The following is a 14,444-nucleotide window of genomic DNA, read 5'->3' on the forward strand; positions in this document are numbered from 1 at the left end:
TTGAAGCTGATATAGAGGCCCCTCATATGATGGATGGTGGTGATGCTGGCATTGATTTCATGGAAAAGGTTCTGCGAGATAATGCTGTTTTGGAGGAAGAGGATGGGCATGAAGATGATAGGATTCCTGACCTATTGAAGGATTTGTACGATGCTGAAGATCGTGCTGATGGACAGAAATCATTGTTTGCTGAGGTGTTAGAGGAGGCGAAGCGCACAGCTCATGAAGGGGGTAAATTTTCAAGATTTACCTTCACCGTGAAGTTACTCCACATCAAGTCTTTCTACCGGATTAGCAATGCCACATTCAACGCAATACTCCGTCTTTTGAGCTTGCAATTCCCTGACAGTTGTGTTCCCAGATCTTATGATGAAGCATTGAGCATAATCCGCAGGCTGGGGTTAGGTTATGTGTCAATACATGTGTGCCCAAATAATTGTGTCTTATTTCGGAAGGATTTAGCAAAGCATGACAACTGTCCAAAATGCAATGCATCTAGGTGGAAAGATGTTGATGGGAAGAAGTCAATACCGGAGAAGGTACTGAGGCACTTTCCCTTGATACCAAGGCTGCAGCGGATGTTCATCTCGAAGAAATCATCGCGTGAGGTACAGTGGCACAAGCTGAAGCGGCAACCTATGGACAATGAGCTGAGCCATCCAGCGGATGGAGAGGCATGGAAAGAGTTTGACCGTATACATTTTGATTTTGCTGCAGATCCAAGGAACATAAAACTTGGCATTGCCACAGATGGGTTTAATCCGTTTGGGAACATGAGCACGTCTTATAGCATGTGGCCAGTTTTTGTGGTGCCGTACAACCTGCCACCATGGGCATGCATGGATCAGTCCAACTTCATGATGTCATTGCTTATCCCGGGTCCAGATTCTCCAGGAAAGGATTTTGATGTCTTTATGGAGCCCCTCGTAGAAGAACTGCTCCAGCTCTGGACTGGTATACCTACATACGATGCCTTGAGTCCGGAAGAAAAGTTCAATCTACGTGCTGCAATCATATGGTCCATCCATGATTTCCCGGCTCTGCACACTCTGTCTGGGAGGATCACAGCGGGTTATCAGGCTTGTGTCCATTGTGACAAAGACCCTTGCTCAAAGAGAATAAGGAGCAAGATATGCTATATTGGGCACCGCCGCTTTCTTCCCCGAAACCATCGCTGGCGAAGAAGCAAAGATTTTAATGGTGAGAATGAAACCCGTGACAAGCCAGCTGAATTCACTAAAGAAGAGTTGGAGCAGCAACTTGAAAAGGTGAAAGATGTGAGACCAGGAAAGCTGGCGAAGAAAAGAAAGCGTGAGGAAGGTCAATGTTGGGACCGGAGGTCTTGTTTGTGGGACCTGCCATACTAGGCTGATCTAAAATTAAGGCATAATCTCGATGTAATGCACATTGAGAAAAACATATGCGAGAATCTGCTAGGGACGTTTCTGAACATTGAAGGGAAGACAAAGGACACGGTTAGTTCTAAGCTTGATTTGGAGGACATGGGCATAAGAGAAGATTTGCATCTACAGCACAATGAAGATGAAGATTCATTTGAAATTCCACGAGCATGGTATACAATGAATAAAGAACAAAAGCTTGCATTTTGTGAATTCCTAATTGATAAAAGGGTTGCCAAGGTGTTTGCTAATTGGTTTAAGAATCATGTGAGATCTTTAGCCACATGTTTTATGTTTTCTATGTTATTCACCCATTGTTAAATACCATTGTTTGCTAAATGGTTTATTTGTGCAGATTGGAAAGTTGCATGAGGAGAAGAAGGTCAGTGATGATCTATTTGCTTTGGCATGCTTACCGGATAAGCGAGTGAGAGTGTATTCAGCATGCATTGCTGACGGTGTCTGGTACCACACCGTTGACCGCGAGGAAAAAAGGAAGACACAGAATAGTGGAATCGTCACTGAGGGGTCACATGATGGTGAGATCATTGACTTCTATGGTCAGTTGAGAAGCATCGTAGAGTTGCAGTACAACTCTAGTGGAGGCATCCATCGCTCGGTTGTCTTATTTCGCTGTGACTGGTTTGAGCTTGGTAGCAAGAAGAGGAGAGACTCTTTTGTCAAATATGATGGCCACTTCAAAAGCATCAACACTGCAAGGTGCTGGTATAAGAGTGATCCCTTTATTCTAACAACACAAGCAACAATGGTGTTTTATCTGCCAGACACTCTTTTGCACGGAAAATGGTGAGTTGTGCAAAACTTTCAGCACAGACACTTGTGGAGTGTGACTGAGACTGAAGCGGAAAAGGGCCCCGGTGATGGTGGACTAACATACCAAGATGATGACTCCATGGAAGTTCCGTTGCAAGCTGATGATGACTCTATGGAAGTTCCGGTGCAAAGCAGAGTGCGAAGGGACCGGGAACGTGTGATCGTTGGTGCTGCAACAGTTGAAGGCATCAAGAAAAGAAGAAAGATGGTAGAGGATGGACATGAAAGCGAGGATGAGGAAAACCGGACTGATCATACTATGCTGCAATATTGTAGTGATGATGAGGAAAACAGGAGTGGGCATAGAGTTCCTTGTTTTCGTATCGACGATGATGAGTAGCAAATGGACATGAAGGTAAATTTGGTCTCCTTGGTGATCCTTTTAACTCTCTGTAGTTTTCCTTCTTGTGCATATGCATGGTGATCTTGATGTACTGTAGTGGTGTGGTCTTATAAATTTGGTCTTTTATCTCCAGGTAGCAAAATGCTTGAAGATCCTGATGGTTGTAGTGGTGTGATCCTGATGGCTGTAGTGGTGTGGTCTTATAGCATGGAGCTGATGGCAAAATGAAGTTGTGCTCAGAATGTTGTCAAAATGTTGTCCGGTTTTTGTGATCATGTAGTTTTTGTGATGGCAAAGCTGATGGCTGTAGTTTTTGAACTGAAGTGGATGATGTCTGGTTTTGCTTCAACTGAATTTTAACTGAATTTTGCGCTATTTTAACCCATTTCATTGTGAGCAAAAAGATATGCGCCAGCGAGGACTCGAACCCACGACCATACGCTTGTTTCACTATGTTTCTACCACTGGGCTAGGAAGAGGTTGCTGGTTTTGTACTCTATGCCCAGCCTTTTCAATGTATCAAACAACTCACTGACAATTGGGCCCGCTCCTCCTCCTATCCACTCTTTTCCCCACTCCCCCTCTCCACTCCTCCTATCCACTCGACCCGCTCCTCCTCTCCGCCGCCACCGGCTTCTTCCTCTCCCACCGCCGCCGCATACTTTCTCTCCGTCGCCGACTCTCCGTCACCGTGGGTATGAATCCGCTTCCTCTTCCTCTTCCTATCTACTGTTATGATAGATTAGGGTTCTTGCCGCCAGATTAGGGTTTGATTAGGATGTTTTTTAGGGTGACGGCGACGCCTCCCCGGCGCCTCTGCTGGTCCGACGCCTCTCGCGCAGCTTGCCCTACGCCGCCGGCGACCACTTCTTCTCGGACTCCGCCGCGGTAAGCCATCCGCTTCATATCCTCTCTCCTTTCTCTTCTGCTCTAGGGTTTGAGAATCTAGTATTTGTTATGCATACTAGGCATCTACTGGTGGATTTAGGCATATTGTTCTTGGTGGATTTAGTATGCTCTGTTGGTGGATCTAGTATGAACTGCATTTGTACATTAGTTAATTCTCTTAAGATAAGTTGTAATGCATGTTTGTCCTTGGGTGTATCTGGCATATTCTGAATATTAAGTGGAAAAGAAGCTTGTCTCTGTACACATTGTTGTTTCTTTTGCCTAGAATCATGGGCTGTGGTCTCTGAATTTTTTTTGTGGAATTATGTATGGTTTATTTTGACGATCAAGAGATGAATGCCAAAGCATGTTGGATGCTGCTAGTTTTATCTTGAGAAACTGGAGGCATCATACAAATTCTGTATGGTTCTATTGATGATGCATGAAGTATTTCCTTCTATAATTTTCTTCAGTCACACTGTTGTTTTGCTGTGCTTGATAAACCTGAGACTTCTTTCTTGTGTAATATTGAAACTGTTGTTTTGCTGTACACTATTGGTCCATTTATAATAGATATGGTTCTGGTCAATTTATAGTTGATATGGTTCTGGTCAATTTATAGTAGATTTTAGTGTTGTTGCTGTTAGTGGTCACCTGATGATGTTGCTGTTGCTGTTGATGTTGATGTGCTTGTTTTAGTGTTAGTTTACTATGCTATTGATGTTGATGTGCTTGTTTAATTTACAATGCTGCTTTTCAGATAAGTGAGATGGCTGGCTTGGAAGGTTTCGAGTTCTTCGAGATCATAATTGAGAAATCTTGCAGTAGGCAGGTATGTTTATCATCACTCATTTCTTTATCATCACTCTGCTGTCTAGTGCTTGATTGCCACAATTAACCACTGCTTGACCCTCGCTGCAGAGGCTGCCTGACAAGTTTGCGAAGATGCTCGCCGGCCGTGAGCCCCACAAAGTGAAGCTGCGGGAGGCCGGCAGTGGGCTTCACAGGCTGTGGGAAGTGTTGGTGGTGTTTGATGGTGAAGGCCACATGTACCTAGGGCCCGGCTGGGAGCATTTCACCCGCGCCCATGAGCTACAACTCGGGTACTTCCTTGTCTTCCGCTACGATGGCGACGCCATGTTTACTGTGAAGATGTTCGACAACACCATGTGTCACATATACTACCAGCACGATGACGATGCCAGTAAGCTCTCTGCCTCTCTTCTTCCTGTCCTTTTGGCTTCCTCTACCTGCACGACGACAACACCATGTTCACACTTTGTTGCATTTGGCCAGGCAATGGGAGCAGCAGCGGGGATGACGAGGAGCAGAGCGGGGATGACGACGAGGAGCAGAGCAGGGATGACGAGCAGAGCGGGGATGACGAGGAGCAGCCTATTCTGGCTGACGACGAACATGCTATGGTGGTGGCTGACGACGACCTTGCTATGGTGGTGGCGGATGACGACCTTGCTATGGTGGTGGCGGACGACGACCTTGCTATGGTGGTGGCGGACGACGACCTTGCTATGGTGGTGGCGGACGACGACCTCGCGATGGTGGCGGCGCCTGCAATCCCACAGCTTGGTGACAGGACCATGCCAATTGTGGTAGAGGAGTACATCCGCGTTGGGATTCGCCACTCTGAGTGCATCAGGTTGATGAAGGAGAAGAAGGAGGAGTGAAGATGTTAAGAAGGTGTTCAACATGTTAGGTTTAAGCTTGTTAGTGTAATATGAACATGTCAATGTTAAGTATGTCAGGTTTAATTTTGTGCATGCTCATGGATGCTGTATGACAGTGTCATCTAAACAAGTCATGTTTTTAACAATGAATATTCAGTTTGGTAATTGATGGGAATTGAAATTTTTTATGCATGCTCATGGATGAAAGATAAAATTATGGGTTTTTGTGCATGCTCCTGTATGAAACAATATAAGTTTAATTTTTTGAATGCTAAAAACATGACTCAAACCCTAGCCACGGACGACCGCCGTGACTAAATCCGCCGGTTTTTGAAAACACCGTAAAAATTCAAAAACCGTTTTTCATTTTTTGAATGCAAAAGACATGCGTTTTTCGTGAAGCGGCTACAAGGAGGGGCACCCCAAACGGCGCCATTCCATGTCTATCTCAAAGTAGACCCTATTTTACGGACGTCGCCAAAAAGTATGCATTTCCGACCCTCGTAGCTACTCCCGGCAATTCGGACCACCTTCGGCCGATTCAGCTGGAACCGGCTGGAATTTGAACTGCGGGTCCTCCATAGCGTGCCCGTTATTTTCACTAAAAATGCTTTTTATCTTCACAGGTAGGCATTTCATCACAGAATCAACAACAGATTTGCACGGCTCAAACCCTAGCCACGGACGGCCGCCGCGACGAAATCGGCCGGTTTTTGAAAACACCGTAAAAAATTCAAAAAAATTCAAAAAAAATGGGAGACCTCCGCGTCACATCATCAAATGTGGCCTACCAACTAGCAAAAATACTAAACTTGCAATACCGGCGTTTTCTTGAAAAAGTGTTCTCAAAAACGACCTACCATGAACGAAGATTCATGCCTTTCAAGCCAAACTAGCAATGATATGGCCGCATCCGTTGAATAGTTTCTGATAATATGCCCAAATTGGGCGCATGCCTCCGTCTTGTGATGGCAAACAATGCTGCCAAAGCGAGGTTCCAACTTGTTTAACAAAAAAACCGTTTTTCATTTTTTGAATGCAAAAGACACGCGTTTTTCGTGAAGCGGCTACAAGGAGGGGCACCCCAAACGGCGCCATTCCATGTCTATCTCAAAGTAGACCCTATTTTACGGACGGTCGCCAAAAAGCATGCATTTCCGACCCTTGTAGATACTCCCGGCAATTCGGACCACCTTCGGTCGATTCAGCTGGAACCGGCTGGAATTTGAACTGCGGGTCCTCCATAGCTTGCCCGTTATTTTCACTAAAAATGTTTTTTATCTTCACAGGTAGGCATTTCATCACAGAATCGACAACAGATTTGCACGACTCAAACCCTAGCCACGGACGGCCGCCGCGACGAAATCGGCCGGTTTTTGAAAACACCGTAAAAAATTCAAAAAAATGGGAGACCTCCGCGTCACATCATCAACTGTGGCCTACCAACTAGCAAAAATACTAAACTTGCAATACCGGCATTTTCTTGAGCTACTCGGTATGATTTTAACCATGATTTCTACAAAGTTTACAAAAAAACCCTATTTTTTTCTACACCCAAACCCAAAAGGATTTCCCTCCACCAAAGTTTCCCTCTCCCAAAATTTCCCTCCACTCCCTCCACTCCCTCTCCCACTACCAGGCGGGACCCACCACTCCCTCTCCCACTAACACGCGGGATCCCCTCCCCTCCCCTCCCAAAATTTCCCCATTCCCCTCCCCTCTCCCCGAGCCGCCCCGCCGACGACCACTCCCACCCCTGCTCCGTGCCGCCCCGCCACGCCGCACCGCAGTGCGCCGCCCACCCCAACGACGAATCCACCCTTCTCTCTCCCCTCGACGACGGTTGCTACATCGACGGCTACATCAACGACAGTGAGTACATCAGCGACGGTGGCTACATCATCCACATCATCAACGATCGACGACGGCAACAGGTACCCCTCTCCTCTCCCCTCTCCCCCTAGGGTTCGGTAGATCCCCCTCCTGGTCAACCTAGGGTTAGGATTCGGTCGATCTAGGGTTAGGATTCGGTCAATCTAGGGTTAGGATTCGGTTGATCTACGAGCTCTTGGTGGTTCTTGTTCATGTTCATTGGACAAGTTGTTCATGTTCATCGAGCTCCTGGTTCTTGTTCTTGTTCATGTCGATCTAGGGCTAGGATTCGTTTTCTTGTCGATCTAGGGTTAGGATTCGCACGTCGGCTCCTTCCTCCCTGCTCGAACCCTACTGATCCAGAACGTGCTCGCCAGATTCACTCATGGTGCTTGGCTTGGGTCACAGTTGGTTATGTTGCATGCGTGTCCTTGTGCACTTGTAGTGTTTGATCTCCCTCATGGTTTAGGGTTCATGTTGATGGAGAGGAAGTGCATGATTTTAGGGGATGGGGATGGATGAGGAGGTGGATGAGGTTTGAGGAAGACCTCCCTCTGGTTCATGGTTCATGTTGCACTGATGTTCATGGTTCATGGATGAGGAGGTGGATGAGGTTTAGGGGATGAGGTGTATGATTTAATTACTTGGCTTGTATCAGTAGCACTTGGAGAAGGTGCCCCTCAGGGCCTCTCATGCTACCCATTCCTGTTGTTTTGAGGTTATGGGTGGGTTTGCTTGTATTGGTTTGGTTATATTGTGCTTGTGCGTTGGTTTGGTTCGTGGTGTGTTTACCGCTCTTGTGAGCGGGGCACTGTGTCACTCATGTTTCTGAACCTGGTGTTTATGTCGTATCTCTCTGATGAGATGTATGGCCAAGTGAATGTTGTCATCATCACGATTCACCCCTATGAAACCAGTAGTTTACTTCCCTTTGATTTCATCGAAAATGATGCCTTGTGCTGGCCCAAGATGTTGTAATATCGTTCTATGGCTGCCCATGATCTGTCCTTTTTTTGCGGGTATGGCGTTCTTTCTGTACTCAAACACAAAAGCAATTTGTGTTAAGTAGAAGGTGCTGTGTTCAGTCACCAAGCTATAGTGGAATTACATGATTCAGATGAGCATTTCTTTATCAGCATAGAGGCCGTCCCGTGTGGCCCTCTCGCCTTTTTTTGTTGTTGTTGTTGTTGCAAAGACCGGGAACTTTATTGAGCAGTTGAGAGTATTTTTTTCATCTGCTTTTGTACTTCTACAATTACTGTTGTTTCATGCTTTACTAGTGGAAACATCTAGTTGTTTTGAAGGTCCTCATGATATACTCGTCTAGCTTGCTGTCAGACTGTCTAAGCATGTGTACATGACACTAATTCACTAGTTCATGTTGCTTGCTTGCTAACATACATGTTGCTTGCAAGCATACATGCTTAATTAGGGTTTCCATTAGCAGTACTTGCTTGTATCAGTAGCACATGGAGAAGAAGCTACTTGCTTTCTTATTAATTAGGGTTTGTATCAATAGTATTTGCTTGCTTCTTTTCAATTTCCTTCAATGCTTGCTTGTTTCTATTAGTAGCACTTTGCTTGCTTGCTTGTTTAGTGTACATATATTTCCACTGTACATGCATGCTTGTTTAGTGCACTTACATATTTGCTTAATTAATAACAGTACATCACTGTATGTGCATGATGGTCCAAATGCTTTCCTTTATTGATACAAGTGCATCATTTTACTTTATCCCTGTTGTATCTGATTGTTGTTTATTCTATTTTGCAACCACCACCTCAAGATCATCCATGGCAAGGAGGACAAGGTCAAGCATGAGGCCAACCGTTGGTATGCAACTTGCTCCTTGTGGTTATACTGTCAGTTTCATAAAATCTGTGTCTTAATATGCTAAGTGAAATGTATTGCTGCAATCTGAATAAGCTGGCTTAATTGTGCCCGTGTGCTGTTAGTCTTCCTTACCTGAATAACTAGGATTAAATGATAATAAAATTTCATAAGATATGTTTGGCTGCCTGTCCATGCATTCCAAACATTCACCTAATAGTTACGTTTCCTTTATCATGCAAAGAAGAGCCTCTCACCGAGTACGAGAAGGTTAGGGCTAAAAATATCATGAGGAACAATCGGATGTTCCAGTCCCTTGGCATCAGTGCAATATCGTCGATGATTAGGAAAACAAATGGTGTACAAGAAGGTAGAAGTGATGAGGTTCAAGAGGGTAGTGGAGTTATCAATGATGACCCAGAGTATAATCCTAAGGAGGATGAAGTTATTGATGGAGAGGAAGTGGGTGATGTTGTAGTCAACAAGATTGTTAAGGTGCAAACTCTGTCTTGCTTGGAGGGTTGGGGTTCTGTTATTCTATGTTATTCCTTGTGCTCACATATTTCTCTTGTGATCTGATGCTTTTTTCCGTGCTGTTCATATGAGGCACTGAAGGAATCTAGGACGAAGAGGCCTGGTGTTAAGAAGACAGTCAGCAAGAAGAACAAGAGCTCAGAAACATCTGCTGCAATGCCTCCAGGAAGGGTGATGGCCCCAGCTCCAGGACAAAAAAAGAGGATCCTGGAACCTGATGAACCTGCCCTTGATAGAGTCACAAGGCAGAAAGCAAGGATGGAGACTGCGACGGACCATCAGGAAAGTATGCTGCGCATGGACTCTCAGACCTCGGTGCAAACGGGTGATGAGTTGCCGCCCATGGATGAAGGAACCACTCTCAGCATGGATGGAAGTGGCACTGTCTGCCTACATGAAGCAGGAACCATCTGCATTGATGAAGCAGGCACTGTCCACACAGACCTCAGCCCTATTACACCTTCTATTGACAGGAACGCTATCATCAATGAAGAAGAACAACAGCTTGTGCTTCAATCAGGCAAGTTGACCTTTGCAATGCTATCTTTTACTAGTGCATTTTCCAAATGGAATGATCATGTATGCTTTTGTCGATTCCTGCATTTGTCGATTTCTATTCTAATTTATGAGTTCAGATTCATTTTCAGATGCAATGAATCCTAAGACTAGACTTAGAAAGGGCAAAGGGCTAGAGAGGATCACCAAGTCGCTTGGTAGCAAGGTGCCTATCCAAATTGCCGAAGGGATGATTCGTCCAGAGAAGCCTCTGCAGGCAGCAAAGCTTGCTTCTGAGTGTGGACTCATTGCAAAAAGCCATCTTCCGGTTCTTCCTCACTTCAAGCTATACAAAAAAAATGTTAGACTATTGGAGAACCACGTTGGGAAAGTTGCTGTAAGCTACTTGTTTCATAGTTAATGTGCTATCTATTTTCTGTTACACCTATGCATGATCACTAATATTGTTCCTACCTTGTTTGCTATCTTGGTAGGCAAATTTTGAGATGAACACGGACTCGGGGACCATCAAGACCTCGTGCAAAGATATTCTGCAGAAATATTCAAAGAACAGACGCCATCAGATCAAGAAGAAGTATTTTGATACCGTAGCCGCAAATAAAGTCAGCATTAAGTCTCCGGTGCCTGATCTAACGGATGGTGAATGTCAAGCTCTGGTGGAGATGTGGTCTACCCCAAGACACAAGGTTTGTCTCAGCTTTGTTTGATGCTTTATGTTCTGCACATGATATGCTAGTGCTAGATCATGCTGACAGTGTGCTTTTTTGTAGGAAACCTGTGTGTCGAACAAGATGAATCAAGAAAAAGTCATGTACAATCACAGAACTGGTTCCAGGCACTACACAGCACACATTTTTGCCACTGTGAGAACTCTTCTCTAGAGACTTTAGCGTTTGATCCTCATTGAATAACATTTCTGATTCTTGCTGAATAACATTTTGATTTTTGTTGAAAAACATTTCAGAAAGAAGAGCGTAAGGGTGAGGAGCTGTCTGTGACTGACTTGTTTAAGGCCACCCACAACAGCAAGAAGCACGGGTTTTCGGAGCCAGTCAAGACTGCTATAGTAAGTCACTCCATGCTTTGCCCTGTTTGATTCACAGCCAGCTTTGATGCTTTGATGATTTGATGTTGTTTGATTCGGAGCTAGTCAAGAACACACGCTATGTTCCATGCTTTGATGTTGTTTGATAGTTCAACAAATATATCAGAACTTGCTGTAGCTATTTGATGCATTTTTTATGATATGATGAAATTTGATCTGAATGTTAGTTTGATGATCGGCTCACTCGGGAAGCCATCTTATATAGAACCACCATTCTAGGCTTAATGAAGTGATCATATTGTTCCAATTGCATGTCTCCAGGTCACTAGTCATCATCTTCTTGTATAGATTTTGTGTGCTGGTTTGGTTATTTCAAATAATCCATTTGTGTGCTGGTTTGGTTTCTCTTGATTGGTTTGGTTTGCAAAATGTGAAATAGAACTCCCACTAATGCCAATCATTTTCCTCCATATGCTAGCTTGAGATGGAAAAAATGAAGGACGCGCCGGTACCAGAAGGTGAAGAGCCAAAGTCTGCTGTTGAAATTGTCGAGCAAGTCCTCAAGACCGAAGTCAAGCAAAGCACATTCCTCAGGAATGTTGGGCTCCAGTCATCTAGGAACAACTCCGGCAAAGTTGCTGCTCATGTTCGTGACCTTGAGCAGAAGCTGGAGAGGTCCGAGCTTCAAGCTGAACTGGTGCAAGAAGAATTGGCGGCAATCAAGATGAAGGCGGAAGAATCTGAAGCTGCATGCGACAAGGAACTTGAGCTACTGCGCGAGAAGTCTCAAGAACAGGAAGAGAAGTTAGCCTACTTGATGGCTCTCTTTGGAGCTAAGGTAGTTTGATGGCCGTGCTATGAACCTCTTTGTCTTTGAGCTAAGGTAGTTGTTGCATTTTGAACCTGGGAGCTGAGAGTTGTTGCATTTTGTTGCATTTTGCTGTTTAAACGGGTTATGTGATCACTTGTGAACCTGGGCCTTTCTATGAAGTTATGTGATCTTGTGAACCTGGATCACTTGTGGATCATTTTGTTTATTTTCTGTGAAGTTATGTGGATCACTTGTGGATCACTTGTGCACCTGGGCTTGTGGATCACTTGTGGATCACTTGTGCACCTGGGCCTTTCTGTCTATACTTATGCAAAATGAGAACCTGGGCTCTAAAAAGGCCAAGGCCCAAACAAGAATTAGACCAAAAAGGCTTGGGCCTAAAAAAAGAAATGACTGTAAGAAAAAAATTATAAAAAGGCTGCATAACAGAAAATAAAAAGGCCAAGGCCCAAATTCGAACTAGACTAAAAAGGCTGTGGCCCAAAACAATAGTGGAATATAAAAAAAATCATCAGAAAAAGGCTCCATTCCCAGAAATTAAAAGGCCAAATTATTGGGCCAGGCCCATGCAGATAAGCAAAATAAAGAGAAAAAAATTAAAATTAAATGGGCTGAATTATTGGGCTTGGCCCATCAAGACGGCTGAAATGGACCGGGCTGATTCTATTTTACGACCTTTTCATTTGGTCGTAAGTCTACCACGTCAGCTTGCCACGGTGGATCTGACGTGGTGTGGTCGGATTGCTAGTGACCAAAACAGTTGGTCGTTAAATCTACGACCTTTTTTTTGGTCGTAAACGTTTGCGACCATTTCAGAAGAAAGGTCGCTATAGTTAGTTTATGACGGCCAGCTTTTGACCTTATGTTTTTGGTCACAAAAAGGTCACAAATGGAAATTTGTGACCATTCAGTGACCAATAGTGGTGGTCACAAGTTGATATATTTCTTGTAGTGAACTTCCACAAGTCAACTCTGATCCCGATAAATTGCAATGAGGACACCTATAACTGCCTGGCAAATATCTTTGGATGTGTCGTTGGCAAAATGCCGTTTACTTACCTTGGTCTACCCATGGGATCGACCCGGCCTTCGGTTCAAGATCTCTTGCCTCTTCTTTGTCGGGTGGAAAGACGGTTATCTGCTACACTCAACATGATCTCTTATAGGGGTAAACTATTTCTTCTCAACTCGGTTATAACCTCCCTCATAATATTCGCCCTCTGCATGCTCAAGTTGCCCCGAAGTATAATTGAACTACTGGATAAAATCAGACGCGAGTGCTTGTGGACCAAAAAGACTGAGAACGGAGATTCATGCAACTCCCTTGCCGCGTGGGACATGGTTTGCCGACCCAAGGAGTCAGGAGGGCTTGGCGTCATTAATTTGAAAGTGCAAAGTGAGGCACTACTGCTTAAATACCTCCATAAATTCTACAACCGATGGGATCTTCCCTGGGTAGAGTTAATATGGAACACGTACTACAGTAACAGGATCCCTCATGCAACTGATCCTTGCGGCTCCTTCTGGTGGCGAGACATAACAAAACTAATGCCAATCTATCGTGGGATCACTAGAGCCCAAGCGAACACTGGCAAAGATATCCTGTTCTGGAAAGATTTATGGCTTGACGAAATCCTATCAGAAACACACTCGCGGGCATTCTCATTTGTTGTTCAGGAGTATCTCTTAGTTAAAGATTTCTTGGGGACCATGGCACTGGGGGGGGGGGGGAACCTTTCACCTCCCCCTCTCGGCCCGGGCACATGCAGAAACAAGGAATCTTCAAAGCCTGATCCTAGACATTCAACTTCATGATAGCGAACATGCTACGAGAACTGGATCTGCACATGGGAAACTGAGGCGTACTCGGCTAGCAAATACTACAACTTCTACTTCAAGGATGTCCGAGCTCATCAAAGCCTGATACACTGATAATCGCTGCTGCTAGCGAAGCCGCCACCATAACTCTCAAAAAAACACTACACGATTTTGCCCTTGCAACGGGGCTGGTCATCAACTTCCAAAAATGGCACTTCTCACCATCGCCACCGACTCTTCCACTCAACATCGCTACAGCTATTGGATGTTCTTTATCCTCCTTTCCACTAATATACCTAGGTCTTCCCCTCTCCCCTACCAAACTGCCACTCACAGCCTTCGACCCGATCATAGACAGTTTTCGGAAATTCCTCTTCGGTTGGGCAGCGCGCCTCCTCTCATGTGGTGCTCGCCTGACACTACTGACTGCGGTCCTAGACTCATTAACAATTTATTTCATGTCAGTTTTTCGTCTACCTAAGTCGATCGTAGCTAAACTTGACGCCATTTGGAGGGCGTTCTTCTGGTCCAACGAGGCAACTTGCACGGATGTGACTACTTAGTCGCGTGGAAAAATGTTTGCAAACCGAAAGACACTGGTGGTCTAGGCATTAAAAATCTAGAAGTTCAGAACCGCTGCTTTCTTATGAAATTCTCATTCAAGATTCTGCAGAACCCAAACATCCCTTGGACACAGTGGTATCACCACCAGTACCCTCTTGGCATCACAACAAAAACTTCTAGACCCTCCTTTCTTTGAAAAATTATCAACAAAAACTTGCCACTGCTCATTGAGCACTCATTTGTGATCACATACAATGGCCTCTCCACCTTTTTCTGGCTTGA

This window comes from Triticum dicoccoides, chromosome 3B, assembly GCF_002162155.2.
Source record: "Triticum dicoccoides isolate Atlit2015 ecotype Zavitan chromosome 3B, WEW_v2.0, whole genome shotgun sequence".
In the NCBI taxonomy this organism is placed as follows: Eukaryota; Viridiplantae; Streptophyta; class Magnoliopsida; order Poales; family Poaceae; genus Triticum; species Triticum dicoccoides.